Source organism: Dromiciops gliroides, chromosome 1, assembly GCF_019393635.1.
Source record: "Dromiciops gliroides isolate mDroGli1 chromosome 1, mDroGli1.pri, whole genome shotgun sequence".
Taxonomy (NCBI): Eukaryota; Metazoa; Chordata; class Mammalia; order Microbiotheria; family Microbiotheriidae; genus Dromiciops; species Dromiciops gliroides.
Window position 1 is genome coordinate 128,444,479 of NC_057861.1, and position 23,956 is coordinate 128,468,434.

Genomic DNA, 23,956 nt, shown 5'->3' on the forward strand with positions numbered 1-23,956 from the left:
AAATAGAATTAATAAAGGCAAGCCAGAAATTTTTCTATCCCTAACCAATTAATCATGTGAAAAAAAGTTTGAGTTCTCAGCTAATTCAAAAAGCTTCAGCTAGGTTTGTGATTTGCTTTCTAAAGGAAACTAAAATACTAAAGCCAGTACGGAAAAAATCCTCTTATAACACAACCTTCCTATTATAAAACTTCAACTAAAAGTTTTGTGCATTTAGAATGATGTAAATATGTTATGGCGCATTTTCATTACTAAACTTCTCTGATATCAGGTTATCATTTGGGCAGATTTTCTAGTAATATTTAAAGTTGTCCAGCAATGTCAACCTATGCAAATGTGTCCTATTTTCATTCACTATGAAAATGAAAACTATGATCTTTGTAATTATTTTCCAATGAATGTTTTCAAAATATAAAAGATGTGCTTTCTACTAACACTAATCTAAGATATGCACTTAGTTCAATAAGCACTTGCTATGTACCCAAGTGATCATGTGTGAGTTAGTCAAACTCCATAAGCTTTAGTTTTCTCCTCTTTAAAAAGAGAAGTTTGGGGTGGGAGTACAGCCAAGCTGACCAGGATACTCTGCTTCTCTGCTAGCTGTGGACACAGGATGAGCTGCATTAATCTGCCCACCGTGCTGCCTGGGTCCACCAGCAAGATCAGGGGGCAGATCCAGGTGATCCTGGGCTCCATGTTCTCTGCCAAAAGCACAGAACTCATATGAAGAGTTGGTGATTTCAGATTGCCCAGTATAAGTGCCTCATGACCAAGTATGCCAAAGACACTCAATATGACAAAAGTTTCTCCACACATGACCGGAACACTATGGAAGCACTCCCAGCCTGCTTGCTTCAGGACATAGTCCAGGATGCTCTGGCTGTGACTTTCATTGGCATTGATGAGGGACAGTTTTGGTTTTTTTCCAGACATTGTGGAATTTAGTGAAACCATGGCAAATGCTGGGAAGACTATGATTGTAGTTGCACTGGATGGGAGCTTTCAGAGAATGGCGTTTGGGAATATACTGAATTTGGTGCCACTGGCAGAAAGTGTGGTGAAACTGACAGCAGTGTGCATGGGGTGATTCAGGGAAGCTGCTTATTCTTATTCTTCTTATTATTAAGAGACTAGGGGTGGAGAAAAAAGGTTGAGTGACAAATATCACTCTATGTGTCAACTCTGCTATTTCAAGAAATTCTCAGGACAATCAATTAGTCTGGAGAACAAAGAGAACTGCCCCGTGAGTGGAAAGTCAGGTGACTCCTCAAGCTGTCAGAAACTCTTTGCAGCCCAACAGATTCTAAAATGCAATTGAAACAACCAAAGCAGTAGGACTGTTCCTGGAACTGGTCTTGACCTGGGGAGATAAATTCAAGCAATGTGGCCATGTTTGTATATATAGAGAAGTCACCTGGACCTGCTTCTCCCTTTCTAGCCACCCCACACCTATAGCTGTTGCTTATACCCATACCTTAATTCTGCCTTCCCCATATCCCTCAGAAGAGGGAGGGACCAGAAGAGACCTTAAAAGGGGAGAACAGGAAAGAAGCTGTGCTTCATAACTTGGAAAAATCCTTTTGAACCCAAAACCCAAGAATATACTTTATAACTTAATTCCACCTTTCTCCTACTTATTTGCCATCCTATCCTCCCTGCCCCCACAACTTCTGCTTGATCTATAAACATTGCCAACAAAATCCCTCACCTTCCAAAAGGGGTAGGGTGAGAGAAGTTTGGATTGTATGAGATTCAAAGTCCCTTCCAACCTAAACCTATTTTGTTTTGAAACTCAGTAGTAAATCTTAGACTACCAAGTCCAGATGTACATCTTGTATCTTGTCAGAAATGTACAAAAATGGGGCAGCTAGGTGGTACAGTAGATAGAGCATCAGCCCTGGAGTCAGGAGGACCTGAGTCAAAATCCAGCCTCAGACACTTAACATTTACTAGCTGTGTGACCCTGGGCAAGTCATTTAACCCCAATTGCCTCACCAAAAAAAAAAAACAAAAACCCAGAAATGTACAAAAAATTCCAACCTTCCATTAAATATTTAAATATACAATTTGGAAAAATCTAAATTAATTCTATATAACTCAAAGTTTAAAAAAATTTCACTAAGACTTCATGATTTATAATGCTAATAATTTCATGATGTCTTATTAAAATTGGCATATAATATGAGCATTAATTGTCAATAAGGATTGTTCCATTTTTTTGTACTTATATCCTCACTAGCAACCAATTTACCTGGTATAATAGACACAACAAATAATTGTTGATTGAATGATTGATTGATTAATCAGAGGAAATAAGTAGAAATAAATAATATTTTATGTGAAAATAAAATTTATATGGTCTTGAATGATATAGACTTTGCAATCTAAAAGTTATTAACCAACAGAATGGCACTTTAAAATTTTTGATAGAGAGAATTGTCCAAGAGAAGAATTTAAGAGATTTCAGGGGCCTTGAGGGATTTGGAGAGTCCCATTTTGCTTCCTAAATTCTGACTATTGTGAAATTACTGATGTACAATGATGAATGACTGCAAATAATTTTGTATTTCTTCTAACTTTCACTGTTAGGTTAAATCACAACTTTCTATCAGTGAGAGCTTTTCACATACACACACAGATTTTATTTGCTCTCAAATTTTATGTATATTTTTGTGTATCATAACAAGCTACATATGATTCAGGGGAAAATTTGAGGTGCTGAGCAAGACTATTAAATTATGAGAGAAGTGAGGCATAGATGCAGACTTCCTTAGAAATTTATAGACAAAGAGTTAACACTGAAGCCAACAAGGTTGGGTGAGTTCCCTAAGAGAATGTATATAAATAGAAAAACTTAGAATCAAAGACTAAAATTTAGGAATACCCAAACTTAGAGAGGGAAAGACAGTGAATAATAATTACTATTATTATAAGACCACCTACATGAATTCAATGAAATACATTTATTTTTACCCTTATAATATGCAAGTATTATAGGTTAAGCATTGTATAAAAATATAAATGAGAGACATAATTGTCAGGGAACTTGTAATCTAATAGTGGGGAAAACATGTCATTGTTGTTCAATCATTTTTTCAGTCACATCTGACACTTTATGACCCCTTTTATGGGGAGCAGAGTCCTTGGCAAAGAAACTAGAGTGGCCGTCACTCCCCCTTTCCAACTCATTTTACAGTTGAGGAAAATGAGGCAAACAAGTTAAGTGACTTGCCCAGGGTCACACAGCTAGTAAATGTTTGAAAGCAAATTTGAATTTAGGTCTTCCTGACTCCAGACCAGGCATTTATCCTATTTCCCCAGGGGATTTTTTTAATTGTTCAAAAAACATAGTGTGCTTCTAATTGGCTAAGAGAGAAGATAATGATAAATACAAAAGAGAGATCCAGGCAAAATGCTAAGGGTATATGAAGTAGGAGAAATCTTTTTTCACTGGGGACAGAGAAAGAGATGGGGGCAGATCAAGTTGGAGGTAATTGTCAGAGAAGACATAGGCTCATAGATTTAGAACCAGGAGTGGTATTAGAGATTATCGATTCCAGACTTCTCATTTTACAGAGGAGGACACTGAAGCCTAGGGCAGTTAAGTGAATTTTATCTGAGATCATAAAAAAGTAAGTGGGAAGGATGAAATATGAATCCAAAGTCTTTGTCATGTCCACCATACACATTGTGTTATTCCACATTTCTCCAAGAATAAGGAATCATCTGACTTGGATCTTGACAGAATGTAGGGGCTTTGACAGATGGATAGTGGGAGGAACCTATTTCATGCATGATAGATTGTGCAAGTAAGGGCATGGAAATAGAACCAGGCAATTAATCAAAAAATATTTATCAAGCATCTAAAATGTGGCAGGTACTATGCTAAAAACAATTACTTTATCATATTTTATTGTAACTCAAAAGAAAAGCATGAAAGACTGACAACTCTTTTGTTAAAATCTAGGTAGACAAATTCTGTAACATTTCCTTGATCTACCAGACTAGTAACATATGTGAAAAAGTAAATAACTTTTTTCATGAAGCCATGCTAGTTTCTTGTGATCATCTACTTTCTTTTCTATGTGTTCAATAAATGTCCTATTAATGAATGCACATTTTTTTAAGTGCTACTATTTAACAATCACTATTGTAAACATCAGGGATAACAACAGGAAAAGAGAGATGTCTTGCTCTCAAGAAAGTCACATTCTAGTTGTGGGAAATGAATAAATAAAAGAAAGTTCAGCTGGATGGAAAGGCTATGAATTCCTAGGAATTCATCAGTGGGGAAGTTGGCAAGGCCCAAGGTTCCTTAGTTACATAAGCAGTTCAGATAATAGTATTAGGATTATAGATCAGTGCTTCGTAAACTTTTTGTGACATTATATCTTTGCCAATCTGGTGTAAGTAAAGGGAAGAGAATAAGCATTTATATAGTGCTTACTGTGTACCAGGCAGTGTGTATGTATATATAATACTCTTACATATATTATCTTATTCATCCTCATAACAACTCTGCAAGAAAGGTGAAATCTCTATCCACTGTGTCACTAGCTTCCTTCAACACCTTGTGAAGATTTGGATGCCTTCTGAGAGAATTTTTAAATACTTGAAGAAAATGTTAAATTTTAGTTAAAAGCTATTAAAAATAATGATTTTTTCCCCAATCCAAGTTCATTGACCCTGTGAGATCAAGCCACCACATGGAAAGTTATTAACAATAATGCCTAATCGACCTTGGGATGAAGTGGCAGGAAAAATGCTAAGAATTGCTAATCCTCACTGAAATAAAGGGTCTAACCCAAGTCTTATGAGGTGTAAAGAAGCCTAGATAGGTAATAACCAAAGGCCAGGGGAACAGGCCTTCTTCAGTGTTGATAGCTCTTCCCATCATCTGACCATCCCAGATTGGTTGTGGGATTTGTTTATTTATATTCAGTCCTATAGTTTTCACATTTCATTTTTCCCTTTAAATATTGAGAAAAAAATGTCCATTCCCAATTGTGCAGTATTTCTCTAATTCTCCATCATTTTTCAAAGATCATTGACATTGATTCAGCAATCATGTCCTACAATTCTTTCATTAGCTTTTGATATAGTTCATTTGGTTTGGTGACTTGAACTCATCATGAGCTGGTGCCATTAGTTGTTCTTTTATTATCATCTTAGTATGTAGTTTGGTTTTTAACACCCAATAAGCCTATAAAAAGAAAAGAACTTACAATAAAAAAAAAAACAAGAAGGAAAACTGTTAACAAATTATTAGTTAAGCAACCCTTTGTTCTCTCCACATAGAGATTCTGTCTCAGTTGACAACCCCTGCCTTGTGTCATTTATCATAGTACCATCTACCTTAAGTAACAGTCCTAAATTGATAGGTTGCCACAGTGAATAGAGAGCTGGGCTTGGAGTCATGAAGACCTGACTGAGTTCAGACACTAACCAATTGTGTGTCCCTGGAGTAAAGTCAGCCTCTGTTTGTCTCAGTTTTCTCAACTGTAGAATAAGGATAACAATAGCACACATATCCCATGGTTGTTGAAAGGATCAATTGAGATAATATGTGTAAATGCTTAGTGCAGTGCCTGACATACACTAGATACTTAATAAATACTGCCACCCCTCTCTCTCCTAACTTTTCTTTAGTCTTCCTCTTTTGTCTAAAATAGCTCATCCAAGATTTTCTTGTTTTATCTTTTTTTTTGGTTATTTATTTCAACCATCTAAACCTTATTCTAAGTTTTAGCACTTGTAAAAATATTTTAAAAGAAGTGTTCCAAGCTTGTATATTAATGCATCTTTATAGACCCTCTATTCCATCTTCTGTTCCTGGATGTTAAAAATCTGAGCTAGTTGATGAACTCTCTTAGTAGACGTATTTGTTGTCTCTTTAGCAATTTCCTATTTTCATGTATTAAAGAATTGCTCTCCCTTATGCTAAAAATTATTCTCAGAAGGGATTCATGGCCTTCACCAAATTGCCAAAAGAAAAAGGGTGGTCCAATACACAAACAAAAGATCTAAGAAACCTTGAATTAGAGTGATATTGCCAAGATATAAGGCCAAATTCAAGATAGAGGAGATGGAAGTTTTGCATTAGAACTAAGGTTCTTTTTTTTTTCTCTATCTTTTCCTCATAATGAATTTTATTTCCTGAGAAAAAGCCATTAAACTTTTTACTCTGGTTGTTTTGTTGCTGTTCAGCCATTTTTTGACCCTGTGGATTATAATATCCATGGGATTTTCTTGGCAAAGATACTGGAATTGTTTGGAATTCCCATCTTCAGTGTATTAAGGCAAAGAAACAGTAAATGACTTGTCTATGGTCAAAAAGCTAGTAAGTGTCTGAGGATGAATTTGAACTCAGGTATTCCTGATTCCAGGACCAGTGCTCTATCCACAGAGTCATCTTAATCCTCATTGATTCTCTTGTTATTTTAATTGGTGATGTACTTCTGAGTAGCAATTGTAATGCCATTATCTTCAATTTTTCCCAACCAGAAATGGCACTGAAGAAGAAAATTCATAAGAGTTTGGGATAGATCATTTAGGCCTTCCAATGCTAGGCTAGAAAAATTTGCTCTCTATTCTGGAGGAAATTAGGACTAAAGAAAAAGTCTATCCTTAAGAAAATGATTTCACACCAACAGTCTTTTGGGAAGATTAATATAATAGTCATGTGTGTGGTGAATTAGAGGTAATGAAATACTGAAATTGGAGATCCATTATTGAAACAGTATAGGCGTGAAGTAATAAAGTCTTTTTTGAAGAAGATTGATTACAGTGGGAAGAAAAGGAAGGGACTATATTATGAAGAACTGATAGAATTTAGGAGATTAACGGGGAGAATATAACATAATTTGGAAGCTTTTAGACTTAAAAAGTTGTTACCATTGATAGAAACAAGAAAGATAGGAGTGGGGAACATCATTTATGGAAAAATTTAATAAAATCATAAAAGACTTCTTACATTTGGTTTTCTTAATGAATAGTCTCAGTAGGTATGACTAAATTATTGCTCATGTATAATTTTTTCTGGTCACATTGAATCAATGAATTTGTTCCCTGGTGTATTTTAGTGGTAAAACTTATTCATGGTAAAGCTGGAGAAATGATGAGGTAAATCCCATTGTATGTTTTCTTTGTATAGGTATATCTAATTATCTCATGTTAAAACTGTGCACATCCAGTTTTTTTTTTGTTTTGTTTTGTTTTGTTTTTTTATGATAGTCCTTTCCCTGTATATTTGACCAGCATTTTTGGAACAGTGATCTGGAAGCATTTTACATGTAACCACTATAAAGAAAGACAACTCATTTGAAATATGGAAGAGCAAAACAGTTACTGCTGACTGCCTCTTACAAGCTTACAAAAGCTTACATTGAGAGATTGGGGCTATTTCTAGTATTTAATAACTATTTTAAAAGAGAGCTGATTGGATTAAAAGGAGAGAAAGTGATTCAGAGAGACTTCTTTGTGTTAGGATAGGGTAGCCACCAGGGTTTATTGTCTCTACATGATCTTTACCATGTCTTCATTTCCTTTTATGTTATGTCTGCCTGGGGAATTTTTGTATGCTAGACCCCAGCTTCTTAAAATGCAGAATATGACACCATAAGGGGTCATATAACTGAATGCAGTGGACACAAAAATTTGGCCACAGTAAAAGGTTATGTATTCCTATTTTATATACCTATGCTCCTGGAGTCACATAAAAATTTCTCAGGTGAAAAGGGGTCATAAGTGGAAAAAAATTAAGAAGCACTGTGCTGAAACTATGCTGAAAGTTATCCAAAGAAACAGGTTTGTTTTTTGATGAATTTATGTTTTCAGCAACAGATACATCTTAGCTAATATCTTCTGAGTCTTTCTTTCATTTCCCATCAATGCCTGTTTTAGAGATTAGATGTACCATGAAGGCAGAAATCATGGTACCCTGATGTTGACCAACAGAATTGATCAAGACAGTGATGATAGGCAAATTCTTTAAGGTAAATTAGTGATTTGCTGGTTCACTTGAGATGGAGTCCTGGATCTGTTGATATTTCTTTGTGGGGGCCAAAAAACAGAAAAGGTGAAATCAAAGACAAGGAAATAGGGAAAAAGAAATATGAAGAATCCTCCTAGCTCTAACCTAAGTCTTTTCAAAAGAGCAGAGTTCCTTACCACCTGGAATTTGTAGCTTCAATGGAAAGCACAAATTACAACCAGGCTTGAGTGACTCAACTGCTGTTCCTCCTGCTCCTGCCACCAGAAAGGGAGGAAGAGGGAAGAGAGAGAACTTCAGAAGAGACACAGCCTCCCCTCAGCTACCATCCAATTTTCCTCCCCCAAAAGCAGAGGTCCTTCAAATACTGCCAATGGAGAGAGATTTCTCCTTCTGACCTCAGTAGCATATGTAACTTTGGGGCGGGCCAGGTGTGACCCCTCTCAAAGTCAGCCAAATTCTAATTTTACCACATTTTCTTTGAACATATTAAAATATTTTGGACATTTGCAGAAAAAAATAGTATATTAATGACATCTTTTATGTCTTTTGCAGTATTTCCTATTTTAACTTCCCAATTTTTTTTAATTAGACAAAAACTCATGAAAGGCAAAAAAAATTTTTTTTCCCAATCTCTACTTCCATTACACTATATTTCCATGTTTATATATATTGACTAAGGAATATAGAGATGCACTGATAAATGTCAAGTTTAATAATCTGATTCAGCTTAACTGTTCTTTTCCTAACCTAAGCTTTATCTTACGGACAGAACTTTAATAAAAAGTAAATCAGAAAGGATTTTGATATATTAAATGTGTAAGATCCTAGAAAGAGGACATACAACACCCCCCCCCAACTATTCAAGGTTTTAACTGATCAAGAGGTCATGTAGTACATTCAGAGCCTTTAAACTAATTAGACTGAAGACTTAAATCAGCAAATTCGACTTAATTGCTACAAACAACATTTGACTTCCCCAAGTTTGGAAATGATTCCCATTGCATGAAAGATTGTTTAAAAGCCTCAATAACTTTTCTGCAAATATACTGTGGCAAACCAAATCAGTACATAATCTATCACCTACCTTTTTAACAGAGACATGGGACCTGAACTTGTGATTTTGCTAATCTACAGACCTTCAAAGATGAATAAACTCATTCTACCGATGCAGGTGTGCACCTTCTCTGCAACTTGTAATCTTAGAGAAATGTTTATATGCCACCTTACTTTTGTACTTTAGTAGATACATTCACTTATCTCAGTTTAGAAGAGAAAGCATACTTACTTTCGCCCTACTTTTTTGTTTGTTTGTTTTTGCGGGACAATGAGGGTTAAGTGACTTGCCCAGGGTCACACAGCTAGCAAGTGTGAAGTGTCTGAGGCCAGATTTGAACTCAGGTCCTCCTGAATCCAGGACCGGTGCTTTATTCACTGGGCCACCTAGCTGACCCTTAACCTACTTTTAATAAAATATATCTGTGTATGCACTCTCAAGAATAAGATAATGGCTCTGTTGTATCCACCAGCTGCCTCAGGTAGAATCTAAGAAGGCATTTTTATGAATGGAGGAAATGGCTATGCTTGTAAGCAGTGAGGAAGGAAACAATATATAGAGAGATTGAAGATCAGAGAGAGAGTGGTATCATAATGGGTGCAAACTGTTAGATAAATCAAGAAATGACAAGATCAAAGGTATATGTAGAGAGTTTGACCTTGGTAAGGAGAAATACTATATCTTCACATGAGATAGGAGTAAACAAGAACATAGTGGGGAAAGATGGCAGCAGTTCAGCTTGTTTTTGATTTTAGACAATATCATACCTCTCCTAGGATAAACTGATCACCTGAAATCTCATCACTATGCAGATTAACTGAGTTTCTCAACTCCCTCATTTGTGTTTCTTTTCTTATTGGAGAGCTAGAGGGTAGAGCAGTAGGTTCATCACAAAACCTTCCTTTAGGGAGGACTCAGAACTTTCAGAACTTTTAAAGTGACTCTCCATTCCTGATCAGCAGCTCAGCTTGGTTTTGACTCCATGGAACATCATGACCCCACACCAGGTACTCCTGGTGCCTCTTCCCACTCTTCCTCTTCCTTTTGTATATTGTCTTCCCCCATTTGATTGTAAGGTCCTTGAGCATAAGAACCATCTTTTTCTTATTTGTATCCCCAGGATATATCACAATGCCTGGCACATAGTATTCACTTAAGAAATATATTTTGAATTTTATTGAATTAAATTGAAAATATGAGATGAGAGAGCAGGAACAAGGCAGAGCTCTTTACAAATGATCTCTCTCTCTCTCTCTCTCTCTCTCTCTCTCTCTCTCTCTCTCCTCTTTTTGACCTTTTTAACTTTTTCTAACTGAGCACTTTACATTTCTGTGATTTGAAGAAAATTATATTTCTATACTTCAAAACAAATATTGCTATATTTTTTAAAAAGTATATAAATAACCCAAATGTACAACAAATCGTTAAATAGTCCTAGGCTTTCAGAACTTTATCTTCTTTTCTAATATTGGTCATCTTGAATCCTAGAAATGAAAAAGAGAAAAATAATCATTGAATTGGTCTATATGGTGGTTGATTCTTCAAGGCAAGAATTTTTCTTAACAAATCATTTCCTTTGGATTTGACACTCTTGTTGCTAGGCTTCTAGCTTTAGCTTTGTTTCTCTTAGGCAGGGAAGAAGAGGGATGATTTGCTTCTCATTAATATCTTAGTTAAGTGATTCTTTTTTTTATTATCCTCATTTCATGAGGTCAGGACTCTAGAACACACACATATTTATATGCATGTATTCATATACATATATGCATAAAAATATACATGTGTGTGCTAATATACTGATTTCTGCCAATTCTTGTTCCTTTTAAGATAAAGAATCTGGAAGAGAGAAGAAAAGGAGGCAAGATTAAAATTGTAACAATCTCTGTTCTTTACTACCCCCATCCTCCATCTGTATACAATGACTTTGTTTTTCTTCACTTAGGAGCTAAGGACAGGCATGATCAGGTATCCTCTGAAGACTACTGAATCTGGGATCAGAGAATCTAGGTTGAAATCCTGGCTCTAAGATACATACTTTTTTATTATAACCTTTGAAAAATAACTGCATTACCCTGTTCTCTTCATCTGTAAAATAACACAGTTGGGCTAGATGAACTCCAAGGTCCCTTCTGGCTCTAAATTTACGATCCTATAAGACAGTATCATATACAGAGATATCTATATAGACAGTGTTGATATATATAGATAGATATAACCATCTATATCTATATCTATATACAGTACATATACACATGTGTTTTCATATATGCATGCATGCATACATACACACATATGCATTACATTTCTCCCATAATGACGTTCATCTTTAACCTACCATTGCAATAGCTTTCTAATTGGTCTTCCTACCTCTAGTCCTTTCCAATTCTATTGTATCAGCTACCAGATCTATTTTTTTTCCTAATGTCTATCTCTGATCAAAGGTCAATTCAGACATCTTTATGAAGTTTCCCTGACAACCCCAGCTAAAAGTAATTTTTTCCTTCTCAAATTTCTCATAAGACATCTCTTTTGCATTTTTCCTACTTTTCCTTATGTCATAGTTATTTATGTACTTGTCCTACCCTCCATCAGACTATAAACTCTTTAAGAACAGGGTATGTGTTATTTCTATATTTGTTTTTCCCTATACCAGACACTGTGTTTTACATATCCTATGCCAGTAATATGGGAATCTTTTGTTTTCCTTTTATTACATTTTATTATGCCATTTCTCATAGATATTTGACAAATTATCTCTTGTTAACATTAATCTCACTTGGCTAAAACCTGACTCATGGAATAATAGAATTAATAGAAGACTTTTTGATATTCCTCAATTAAAAAGCCGAAAGGGAGCTTGAACTCCCCAAAGTGATTTAGTTCTTTGGGAAAGACTGTCCCAACTCTGTAGGCATATAAATCCCCACTCTCAATAAGTGCATTGAGAACCTTTTAAAATTTATCTAATCGGTAAGCTGACTTAGTTTACCTATAAAATCTGTTTAACTAGGTTTGCTTCCATAGAGGATGCATGAGATTTTTATTTTGTTTAACTATATCTGTTTTACTTTTTTGACATTTAAGGAAGAAAGAGATTATGAGTCTGTCTTTTTTTAACTTTTATAACCTAAAAGAATGAACTAGATTGCAATAGGTAAAATAATTTATTTCTCTGTCTCTCTGACATATTTATCTTTTTTTTCTTTTTAATCATAAAAGTATTTTATTATTTTCCAGTTACACATAATGATAGTTTTCAATATTTGTTTTATAGTATTTTTGGTTCCAGAGTTTTCTCCCACCCTCCCTTCCCTTCCACCTCCCCCAAGAAGGAAAGCAATCTGATATAATTTATATATGTAAAATCACATATCTTTCTGCATTTATCATATTGTGAAAAAAGAAATAGGACACAAGGGAAAAACCTCATAAAAGAGAAAAAAAACAGTAAAGAAGGAGAAACAGTATGGTTCCATATGCATTCAGAATCCACAATTTTTTTTTTCTGGATGTGGAGTACATTTTCTATCATGAGTTCTTTGAAATTTTTTTGGATCATTACACTGCTGAGAAAAGCCAAGTCAATCACAGGTGATTATCACACAATGTTGCTCTTTCTGTGTATAATGTTCTCTGTGTTCTGCTCATCTTGCTCAGCATGAGTTCATGTAAGTCCTTCCAGTTTTCTCTGAAATCCTCCTGCTCATTGTTTCTTACAGCACAATAGTATTCCATTAAATTCATATACCACAACTTATTTAGTCATTCCCCAATTGATGGGCATTCCCTCTATTTCCAATTCTTTGTCACATATTTTTTTTTTATAAATGTTTGTCTGAAACTCCAATCCATGGTCAATTTTTTTAAAATCCTAAACCTGTTCTTTAACATAATAAAACCTGTATTTTAACCTATATTTGTGGTAGATTTATTTCATCATCAGCAACATACCAAATAAACTCAAAGCAATTTTTCCTCTAACGCCAGAAATGATTAACCTTATTTTTGTATTATGTATGCCTTCTTATAACATTTTTTAAATGCATAAAATAAAATGCACAAAGATTCCAAGGAAACCAATTATATTATAAAGATAAAAAATGGAAGAAAAATTCATAGGCTCCAGGTTAAAAATTCTTTGGATCTACGTCATCTGTGGTGGAGAGAAACTTGTCACTCTCATGCCCCAAGATGTTGAGTGTTTTCTTAGTTATATCATCCAGACTCCTTAGTCTGGGTTTCAAAATCCTTCATATATGAATATAAGTGATTTCTATACCCACCCCAATTAATGTAATCACAGGATGGTTCTCTTACAATTAACCTCATCATTTTCCATCTGGCTGCTTTCCTGAACTTCATGATCTGCAGAAACTGATTATTATAAAAGATGAAATAAACTCTGAAACTCCTGCGTTTCCAGTACCCTATTCCCCTGGTTTGTCCTTATTTCTTTCTTTTTTCTTTTCTTTTCTTTTTTTTGGTGAGGCAATTGGGGTTAAGTGACTTGCCCAGGGTCACACAGCTAGTAAATGTTCACCTAGATACTCCTTTGTCCTTATTTCTTAAAGAGGACCAATAACATCATGAGGGTGACATCTTAATTTGTGCATTAATTGGATTTAAATGAGGCAGACTCACTCTCTCCTCCAGAATCACTGGAGTCCAGTGAGAAGACAAGAATCAAGAGTACTAGTGATAGCCTAGGATATGGTAGGTGACCTTGCTCTTTTTAAATTAAGGTCTGTTTCTTGAAACACATTTTTTTTGACAGTTCCTTAATGTGAAGTTTCATTTTTATCTCTTTTCTCTTACAGCCTAGATAATGTAGAATTGTTTGCCATGAATACTTGTGTATAATTTATGTTGAATTGTTTGAGTTCTTGGGGTGGGTGTGGGAGGGGAGAGAGGAAGAGGAGTTGGAACACAAAGTTTTAAAAATATAGATGTCAAAATTTGCTTTTGCATGTAATTTGGAAAATAAAAGTCTAAAAAAAAGACAAATATAAACAAAGCAATTCCTGAAAAAAAATTAAGGTCTGTCTCAAGTTTCAGTCTGTTGGAGGCAACTCCCATTCAGTGACTAAGGGCTAGGTAAGAATTGAGACAAAAAAATGGACTAATTTATCATACAACATATCAATCTGGGAAGGGAAAACCCCCAGAATTTCTGGCCCAAACAAAATAATTGCTATTCCCACTCATGCTAAGCTGTCAAAACTCAAGCAATTAGCCAAGGGTTTGGGCTTTGTCCTATTATTAACCATTTAATGAAAGACAGAATGATTTGGGTTTAAACCATTAAGTAGTTCCAATTGAACCACAGTGGGCTTTAAATAATTTTTTTTCAGGACAATGAGTATTAAGTGACTTGCCCAGAGTCACACAGCTAGTAAGTGTCAAGTGTCTGAGGCCAAATTTGAAATCAGGTCCTCCTGAATCCAGAGCCAGTGCTCTATACACTGTGCCACTTAGCTGCCCCCATAAAGTGGGGTTTCTTAAAACCTGTTTTTTTTCAGAGCTATATTTTAAAAACTCATAAATAAAAACTGTGTGAGACAAAGAGTAAATTGGCTCAGATTTTTTTAAATAAATAGAAATTTTTTTTTAAATCTATCCCTCAAATCCCAATATATCTTTTTTGGTTTTTGTTTGTTATTGCAGTGTAATGAGGGTTAAATGACTTGCCCAAGGTCACACAGTTAGTAATTGTCAAGTGTCTGAGGCTGAATTTGAACTCAGGTCCTGTCGAATCCTGGGCCAGTGTTTTATCCGCTGTAACCAAGATATCTTACATTATATAAGTGACCAGTTATATTCCTTTGGACAAATCACCAACATGTAAGGCTATAATGCCCCAAGTGGAGAGGGGAACAACATGTGATGAAGAATAAGAACAAGAACAAGAAGAATAAGAACAGGAAAAAAAAACATATGATGAAGAAGGAGACGGAAAAGGAGAAGGATGACATTGGAGACCTCCTTCCAGATACTTCACCAAATAAAGAGAACTCTCAGGGAATTCACCCAATTATTTTTGAAACCAAAGCCTTCCTGGACTTAATTTTCTCCACACATTCATAATTCTGCAACATGAAATAAACTCTTAAACATATTTCCACATATCCATTGCCTCCTTGGCTCACAATCTAATGAGGGAAGTAAAAGTACAGAAAGAAGCAAAAAGGAGAGGAGGAGTTTACTCAATACTTTTATTATCATATGGCATTTCTACTATACTCATTTGTATATTTGTCTTATCACTCATATGACACTAAAAACTCTGTGAAACTATGGACTATGTCTTTGTCATCATTGTATCACTAACTCCTAATACATTTTCTTGCAAGAGGTAAAGCTTGGTCCCCATTTGTGTAAATATTAGATTACATGAAGGGGTCACATTATTTGAATTCACACTGAATATTTCCATTAGGCTAGAACCACATTTTACATGATTTTAACTTTGACTATGATGAATTCAAATACATGTGACCACAGTACCAGTTTCATTATTCTCACTAATTGGAACCTAACCTTTAAGCCTGCAATAAACATGTACTGAATTGAATTGATTTATACTTCACTCAAAACAAATTATCTTTTCCTATAGAATTAGATAAATTTCAAGTCAACATATACTCAATTCTTTTTAATTTCCTTATTTTATTATTGTGCCCTGGTGGGCATAGGAGGTGGCAATAATGGATTGGGAGACAAAATGCAAGGAGTACTGGAGAACCATATGATTTGTAAGAATCAACCTATCACCTTTAAAATCTAATAGTTTTTTAATAGTTGTTCCTAGCATTCTTCAGGGCATCTAGGTGGCACAACAAATTGAGAGGATAGAGCACTGGGTTTTGAGTGAGGAAGACCTGAGTTCAAATCTGGCCTCAGATACTTACTAGCTTTGTGAACTTGGACACATCACAACTCTTTTTGCCTCAGTATCCTCATCTCTAAAATTATCTGGAAAAGGAAATGACAAATAACTGCAGTATCTTTACCAAGAAAGCCCCAAATGGGGTAATAGAGAGTCAGAAATAACTGAAATGACATGAACAGTAACATTCTCTACCATAGACTATATTAATATGGCAATGTGATCAGAGGTGAAGTCAATAATGCCTATTCTGAGGACTCAAACGAGGTCAGTGTGTTTGAAAGCGTAAAAGGCTTGGGCTAGTTCCTGATACAATCCAAAGAAGATTCAATTTCTACATGTGAATATAGAATGATTATATGTTACAAGGCTAGAGAGTCTAGTATCTAAGAATATCACTAAGTAGAAATAGTGAAAGAAACTTTAAAGTAAGAAAATCAGAAAAACAAGTTTGTAAATTCAGGAAAGGTGAGACTAGTCACAGGCAGTTTCAGGATATATAGATTTTATTTTGAATATTATCTTCAGCAACTTCATGACTGACACAATATTCAGCATTAGGTGATAAAAGCAATTCATTTTTGATCTTATTAGGTCTTGTTAGATCCTCATCTCACAGAGGTTGCTGTTATCTAGGTCTACAACAAGTCTTTCTGTGAGGACCATGGAGAATAGCATGGGGAGACTGTCCCCTGATAAACTCCTATTGGGTCTGAATTTATATCATTCATAAGTGATTCCTGTATCCTTTGGTGAGTCTCAGTAAAAAGGTTAAATGAGCACCAGTGTAGTCTAAAGAAGGCTTTATTCTAAGCTTCATTAAGAGTGCAAAACACTTCATGACCTGATGATAATGACTAGTGTTGACCCCAGAAAATAGATGACCTTCCTTTTGTTGGAGAAGTGAGTGAATACTGGTGTACTATTCTGCATAAATTGTCAGATGGGATCACTGGTTTCATCGAACTCTTTTTGGTTGCACTAAGAAAAAGCTCACTGTTAGAGAAGGAGGGTGGATAATGGATTTTGGGAAAAGGACATCCAGAAATACCTGTGATATAGAAAACTGTCAGAAAAGTTAAGTAGAAAATAAAGAAAATTGCAACATGGCTAATATGAAAATGTTTTGTACTACTGCACATGTACAATCTATATTAAATTGCTTGCCTTCTCAGAGAGAGGAGTGGAGAGGGGAATGGAATACGGAACTCAATTTTTTTCGAAGTTAAAATTATTGTTTATATGTAATTGAAAAAACAAAATTAAAATGAAAGGAAAATAAAGAAAAGACTGGGAAAGAAAGCAATAAGTTGTAGGCATAACATCATCAGGAAAAAAAGGGGATAGTATCAGGTCAAAAATTACCAATATTCAACATTCACTGGGGCCTAGAGTGCATGGGAGATTAGCATAAAATAAAAGTGGAAAGGAAAAATGCAGTTATTAAGCACATACTGTGTGCAAGGCACCATGAATTGAACTTTAAAAATGTTATTGCATTTGATCTACACAATAGCCATGGGTGCTAGGTACTATTATCTCCCCATTTGACAATTGAAATGGAGGCAGGTAAAGGTTTAATAACTTGCCCAGGATCACACAGTTACTTAAGTTTCTAAAGCCAAATTTGAACTCAACTCTTTTTTTACTACAGGCCAGGACTCTATCCCCTGGGTCATCAAACTGGAAATATAATACTTAGTTCAATATTAATATCTGACTTTGTTAATCTCCAGTTAAATTTCTCAGCTTTATTCCTTCTGGCTTTATGTATTCATACTATATTTGCCCCCTCCCCCCAAAAAAATTACTTTGGTAAAATGCTTACACAATAATTCAAAGCATTTTTGTGATATAAGAATTTGGTTTTGCTCATTAAATACTTGATATCATTAATTTTTGCATGTGTTTCAACTATTCTTTTGATAATTAGATAGTTTGTATTTGTGCATGATTACCCATTTCCTTTAAATTTTTATTTTTGTTAAAAATTTTTGCATATTGTTGGTAGTGATGTTTTATTTTATTTCCTCTATGTTCACTGAAATTCATCATTATCATTAGCTCTTCCTGTCTCTTTCTCTGTATCTCTCTCTCCCTCTGTATATCTATCTCTGTTTTATCTTTCTTTCCCTCCCCCACCTCTCATTCTCTCGCACACACCCACACACAGAGGCACACACACAAAAAAAAAGGTCATTTGAAGCCAATATTGATGATTTTCTGCACTGTCACAGACACAAAGCCATCTATGAACTTTGTGGAGTTCTCTGACTAACCCTGAATTTCTCTTTAATCTGAGATAAACTGCTCCTGGAAAAAGGAACATGGATTAGTGTTTTACCCTTCCCAATGGAAAATTCCCTTAATGGAAGCAGGGGAGCAGTGGGAGATGCTGGTAGACAACTGGGTAAAGCTGGTTGGGGAGGTGGGTCAGGTGGAGGTGGAGCCAGAGGATTGGGTAGAGGAGCCAGGTTAATCTGGGAGGTGGGTGGGGGAGGGGTAGCAGTCTTTGGTTTCTTTTAACATCTTTGTTTAAGCCTGTTCCATCTAGGCTCAAGGATTCATGGCAATGTACCTATGTGTCACCTCACACCCTCTGGACCCTCTGAACCTCACAGCTCCTCACACTGGGAACCAGACCTTCTCCACTTCTCCCCTTCCCCTCCCCAGTGCTGTGATTTCTTTGACCCCACTCAGCTTGAAGTATTTTCAGAAGAATAGTCATCCCCTTTCCTTATATATAGAGAAGTGGTGAATGTTATGGGCCCATAGCACCCCAGAAGTTCTATGGGGCTCATCAAAGAACCTTCTCCTTGAGAAATTAAACCAGAGGACAGACACGACTAGAGAGATAAGGGAACCAGATGGAACTGAGCTAGCTCTGGGACCCCCACCCTTCATGCTAGTCTCCCTCAACCCTATGACGATATGATTAGGTGTAGCTGCTTACTTTGTGTCCTGAGGAGAGAGATGGCTTGAGAGATCTGCAGCCACCCCTCAACCAATTCCTCTAGCCACCACCATTGGGGGTTGGTCCTCCCTCACTAAAGGAACTTTCCAGTCAGATGGTAACTCCCATAACTCCTCTAAAAAAGTACCTGCCAGTGTCCTGCTTGAGGAGATTGAGAACTCAGAGTCACACTCTGCCATGCCTTTCTCCCCATGAGAAGTCCAAGGATTTCTTTCATGGTTTCCCTTCCCTTCCCTTCCCTTCCCTTCCCTTCCCTTCCCTTCCCTTCCCTTCCCTTCCCTTCCCTTCCCTTCCCTTCCCTTCCCTTCCCTTCCCTTCCCTTCCCTTCCCTTCCCTCCCTTCCCTTCCCTTCCCTTCCCTTCCCTTCCCCTTCCCCTTCCCCTTCCTCTAAATAAACTACTATCTTATTCTAAAAAAATACTGGTTTTCTATTTGTTTTAATTTAATTTTATTAAATGAGGCGATGAGGGTTAAGTGACTTGCCCAAGGTCACATAGTTAGTAAGTGTCAAGTGTCTGAGGCCAGATTTGAACTCAGGTTCTCCTGAATCCAGGGTTGGTGCTTTATTCACTGTGCCACCTAGCTGCCCCCCTGGTTTTCTATATTTTTTAAATCTCATTTAAAATTATTTATATTTTCTTTGTTTTATATATTATACATTTCTACTCTATTTCTAAGATTTATTTTTCTTCATTTTGCATTTTGTACTTTTAAAACTTTCAAATCCATGATTAGCTAACTAATTCTTTTGTTTTTCACTATTTCACTTGATATTTTTTCAGAGGTATCTTTTATCAAAGGGCTATGTTAGCTACATTCCAAAAGTTTTAGTACATTTTCTCACTATGATCATTCTCTTTTGTTTTCTTTTTAATTGCTTCTGTGATTTATTCCTTGACCCACTCAAACAGAAAGTAATTATTTAGTCATCATTCATACATACATATTTTCTTGCATTCCATGTAACAGTTATAATTTTTATTTTGTTCTGATCTGCCAAGGATATTTAATATTTCTGTTTTTTTAATTAATTTTTAAATTTACTATTCTGTAGTATCTGATCAAATTCTGAAACTATGTCATATAGTTCTCAAAAAAAAAGTATATCCTTTGTTGTTCCCATTAAAAATGTAGTATGATTTTCAGATAAAAACTTCCTCACTAGTCTGTTCATTTCTATTTCCATTTTTGTTTATTTTTCTGTTTGATTGACTTGGCTCTGAGAGAGGAAGAATAAAGTTTACTGTACAATTATTGCATTGCTACCTATATATTTTTGCTAAATTTAATTAGCTTTTCTTTATAAAATATATGCTATGAAAATTGATTCATGTATATTGAATAGTTATATTTTTTATTTAACATTTTTAATTCATTTAATATTTTCATACTGATACAATTTGTCCATGGTACCTTTAAAAAATGAAGTTTCCAGGGCATCTAGGTGGTGCAATGGATAGAGCACCAGCCCGGGATTCAGAAGGATCTGAGTTCAAATCCTACCTCAGACACTTTACACTTACTAGCTGTGTGACCCTAGGCAAGTCACTTAACCCCAATTGCCTCACCAAAAAAAAAAAAATGAAGTTTCCATGTTTGGAATATAGAAGCAAAATCTAGTTCTGGAACCCTCCTGCCAACTTGTTTTTTTTTTTTTTTAATTTTGTCATAGCAGATAGCAAAAGTGCAATTTCTGCTTTTTCTGAATCAGCTCACATATACTAAATTTTTGTCCAGTTTCATTCTGTGTCTATATTCTTATATGTTTCTTATATTTGCAACAATACTGTATTTTATTATTGACTATGTCACTCTCTTTCATTTTATTGGTTTGTTGAGTCCATTCACAATTAAGTTATGAAAAGTAGATTTATTTTTTCTACTTTTTGTATTGATTTTTTAATATAAGGAGCTTAAATTCTACTGAATTGAAACATGTCCACAAATATATATATCCAAAGTAAAGAAAAAATATTTCATATGAAAAGGAAAGCACTATGAACTGAGAAAATTAAGAAAGACTTCTTGCAGTAAGAAATTAGCTGGTTCTTGAAGCAAGTTATGGATTTAAAGAAAACGAGATAAACATAAATAATCCCAATTACAGAATATAATGTGATAAAGAGACTTAATCCATTGTTCTCAAGTAATGAAAATGCCATTGTCTCAGTAGCCCTCAGTAGGAGTTCATAAACTACCAATACTTCTTTGAATATTATCTTTTTTTTTTTTTTTTGCAGAGCAATAAGGGTTAAGTGACTTGGCCAGGGTCACACAGCTAGTAAGTGTCAAGTGTCTGTGGCCAGATTTGAACTCAGGTCCTCCTGAATCCAGGGCTGGTGCTTTATCCACTGTGCCACCTAGCTGCCCCCTGAATATTATTTTAATAATCTCTTGTATGCCAACATCAGTATATATCAGTGTCAGCATATATATGTGGCATAAGGGAGCATCAGAGAATTCAGCTCTTTACTCTTTATTCTTTGAGATAATTATGAAAATATATGAGTAACTTCTAGGCTTCACTTTGTAGTCATATTTTGTACACAAAACAGTACAGAAAATTCAGGAAAAGACTCAGAAGGGGCAAAAACCCAAGTTAGATGGATTTAAATAAAATCCAAATAGCTTAAAAGAGAAAAGGAAATATGTAGAAATATCTTATTGGTTATGTTCTCTAGTACTTTAATAGCACATAGGAAAGTAGTCACAGAATCACAAAATCTTATAGTTGGAAGGAACCTCAAAGGCCTTCTACTATAACAATTATGTGAATAAAAAACCCCTCTACAACCTATTGAACAAGTGATCATTTCAGTTTTGCTTCAAGAACTTCAGTAAAAGGGCACTTATTACCTACAGACTTAGCTTATTATATTCTCTTTGGTTAGTTCATAAGAGAAGTCATCATTCTTGAGCAAGAAATCATGAGATCAAATTTAAATTATTTTGACTTCATTATATATCTAAAGGGCTTGAGGAAATGAGTCATACAACTCCCATGCACCTATAAAATATATTGTTCTCATAAAGATAAAGGTTAGAGTCAGTAAGTTGCCTGTAGTAACATGCTTAGATGTTGCTATAGCAACTTTGATATGTAAATTAGCATGGGCTTTATCACACAATTTAAAAATTATTGAATTTCTGGGTTGGAGAGAACTGTATACAAGTTGACATAGAAAAATGAGCTGCAGAAGGATCCTAAGGAGATAGTTAGTAGTAAGCTATGATCCATTGGCATGTAGCTAATATTTTAAAAAACACTGCTAATTTCATGAACTTGAAAGTTTTTGGTAAGGTTAATAGCATTTTCATAATTTACAGTTATAAAACATCACTAACAAAGATAATTGTTCAGTTATTTACCAAGGAATCCTAAAATTCCGATGATAAGTGAAGATTGTAATTTTGTATGTTTAAAGTATAAAGAGAATATAGCTAACTGCCTTGAACTAGATGAAATAAATAAATAAATAATTATGCAAGTAAATTAACCCAGAAATCATACGGTTGGATAAAGGTCAAAAAGAAGTCTATTATAAGAGGTGTATTTGGAAAAATGAAGATGCCCTGTTCATTAATGTAGTTTACACTACTCAACTCAATTCAACACCAACTTACGTATCCTATGTATCAGGTACTGTACTATTTACCAGAAGAATACAAAAATAAATGAGAAATAGTTTCTACCCTCAAGGAACTTGCAGACAAATAGGGAAGATAAAATATGATAATAATAATAATAATTAAGGAAAATTTAATATACGATAGATGGATGGATGGATAGATGGATGATAGAGTGTTTGTTAATTACTTATTGTTCAATCATTTCAATTATGGCTGACTCTTTGTGACCCCATTTTAGGTTTTCTAGGCAATAATACTGGAGTAGAGGTAGAACATGGTGGAGAAAAGGCAGTTACTCACCTGAGCTCTCCCCAAAACTACTCCAAACACCTTTATATAATGCTTCAGGGGCAGCTGAGTAGCACAGTGGATAGAACACCGGCCCTGGAGTCAGGAGTACCTGAGTTCAAATCCAGCCTCAGAGACTTAACACTTACTATCTGTGTAACCCTGGGAAAGTCACTTAACCCCAATTGCCTCACTAAAAAAAATTTTTAAAAATAATGCTTCAAAATAAATTCTAGAGTAGCAGACACCACAATATGACAGAGTGAAACAATTTTCCAAATCAAGACAACTTAGAAGATCAGCAGGAAAGGTCTGTGGCATCAGGGTGAGAGTGAACAACAAAGTCCAACACATGCCACTTCAGTTCAGACCAGACCACAGCAAACAAGCAACAGGACTTGGGGATAAATGAATCAGTGGCAGCAGTAGAGGTTACCAAACCTCTCAGCCCACAGAAGACTAGGGCCTCAGACAACTGGTCAGAAGATTACAGGGGTCTATTTGCTGGCACCAGGGGCAGGACTCTTTTATATTATCCAAACTTTATTTGGATTCAAAGTTCCAGGGCAAGGAGGAGACTACTATCACAGCAGAACTCATGGCCCCAGAGGAGTGGGGACCCTGGACAGAGTTCCAGGGTGGAGAACAGTGCTTGTAGTCACTCACAAACCAATGAAAGTACAGGAGAGTAGTAAACATACTTATCCCTAGTTCATACCACCTTGGAATCAAGGGAATGCTCATCAATTGGGGGATGGCTAAACAAGTTGTGGTATATGGATGTAATGGAATACTATTGTGCTGTAAGAAACAATGAGCAGGAGTTCAGAGAAACCTGGAAGGGCTTGCATGAACTGATGCTGACTGGGAGTAGTAAAACCAGGAGAACATTGTACACAGTAACAGCAACATTGTGTGATGAACAATGGTGATAGACTTGTCTCTTCTCAGCAGTACAATGATCCAAAACAATTTCAAAGATCTCATGATAAAAAATGTTCTCAACATCCAGAAAAAAGAACTGTGGACTATGAATGCAGATTGAACCATACTGTTTCTACTTTGGGGCTGTTTTTTTCCCCTTCTTTTTTGAAGTTTTTTTCCTTATTCCCTGATTCTTCTTTCACAGCA

The 23,956-nt window shown here is 35.4% G+C and overlaps 1 pseudogene; it reads left to right on the forward strand.

The window, feature by feature from the left end:
* Positions 1-613: 613 nt before the first annotated feature.
* LOC122737156 lies at positions 614-1,318 on the forward strand (annotated as a pseudogene).
* Positions 1,319-23,956: the final 22,638 nt, after the last annotated feature.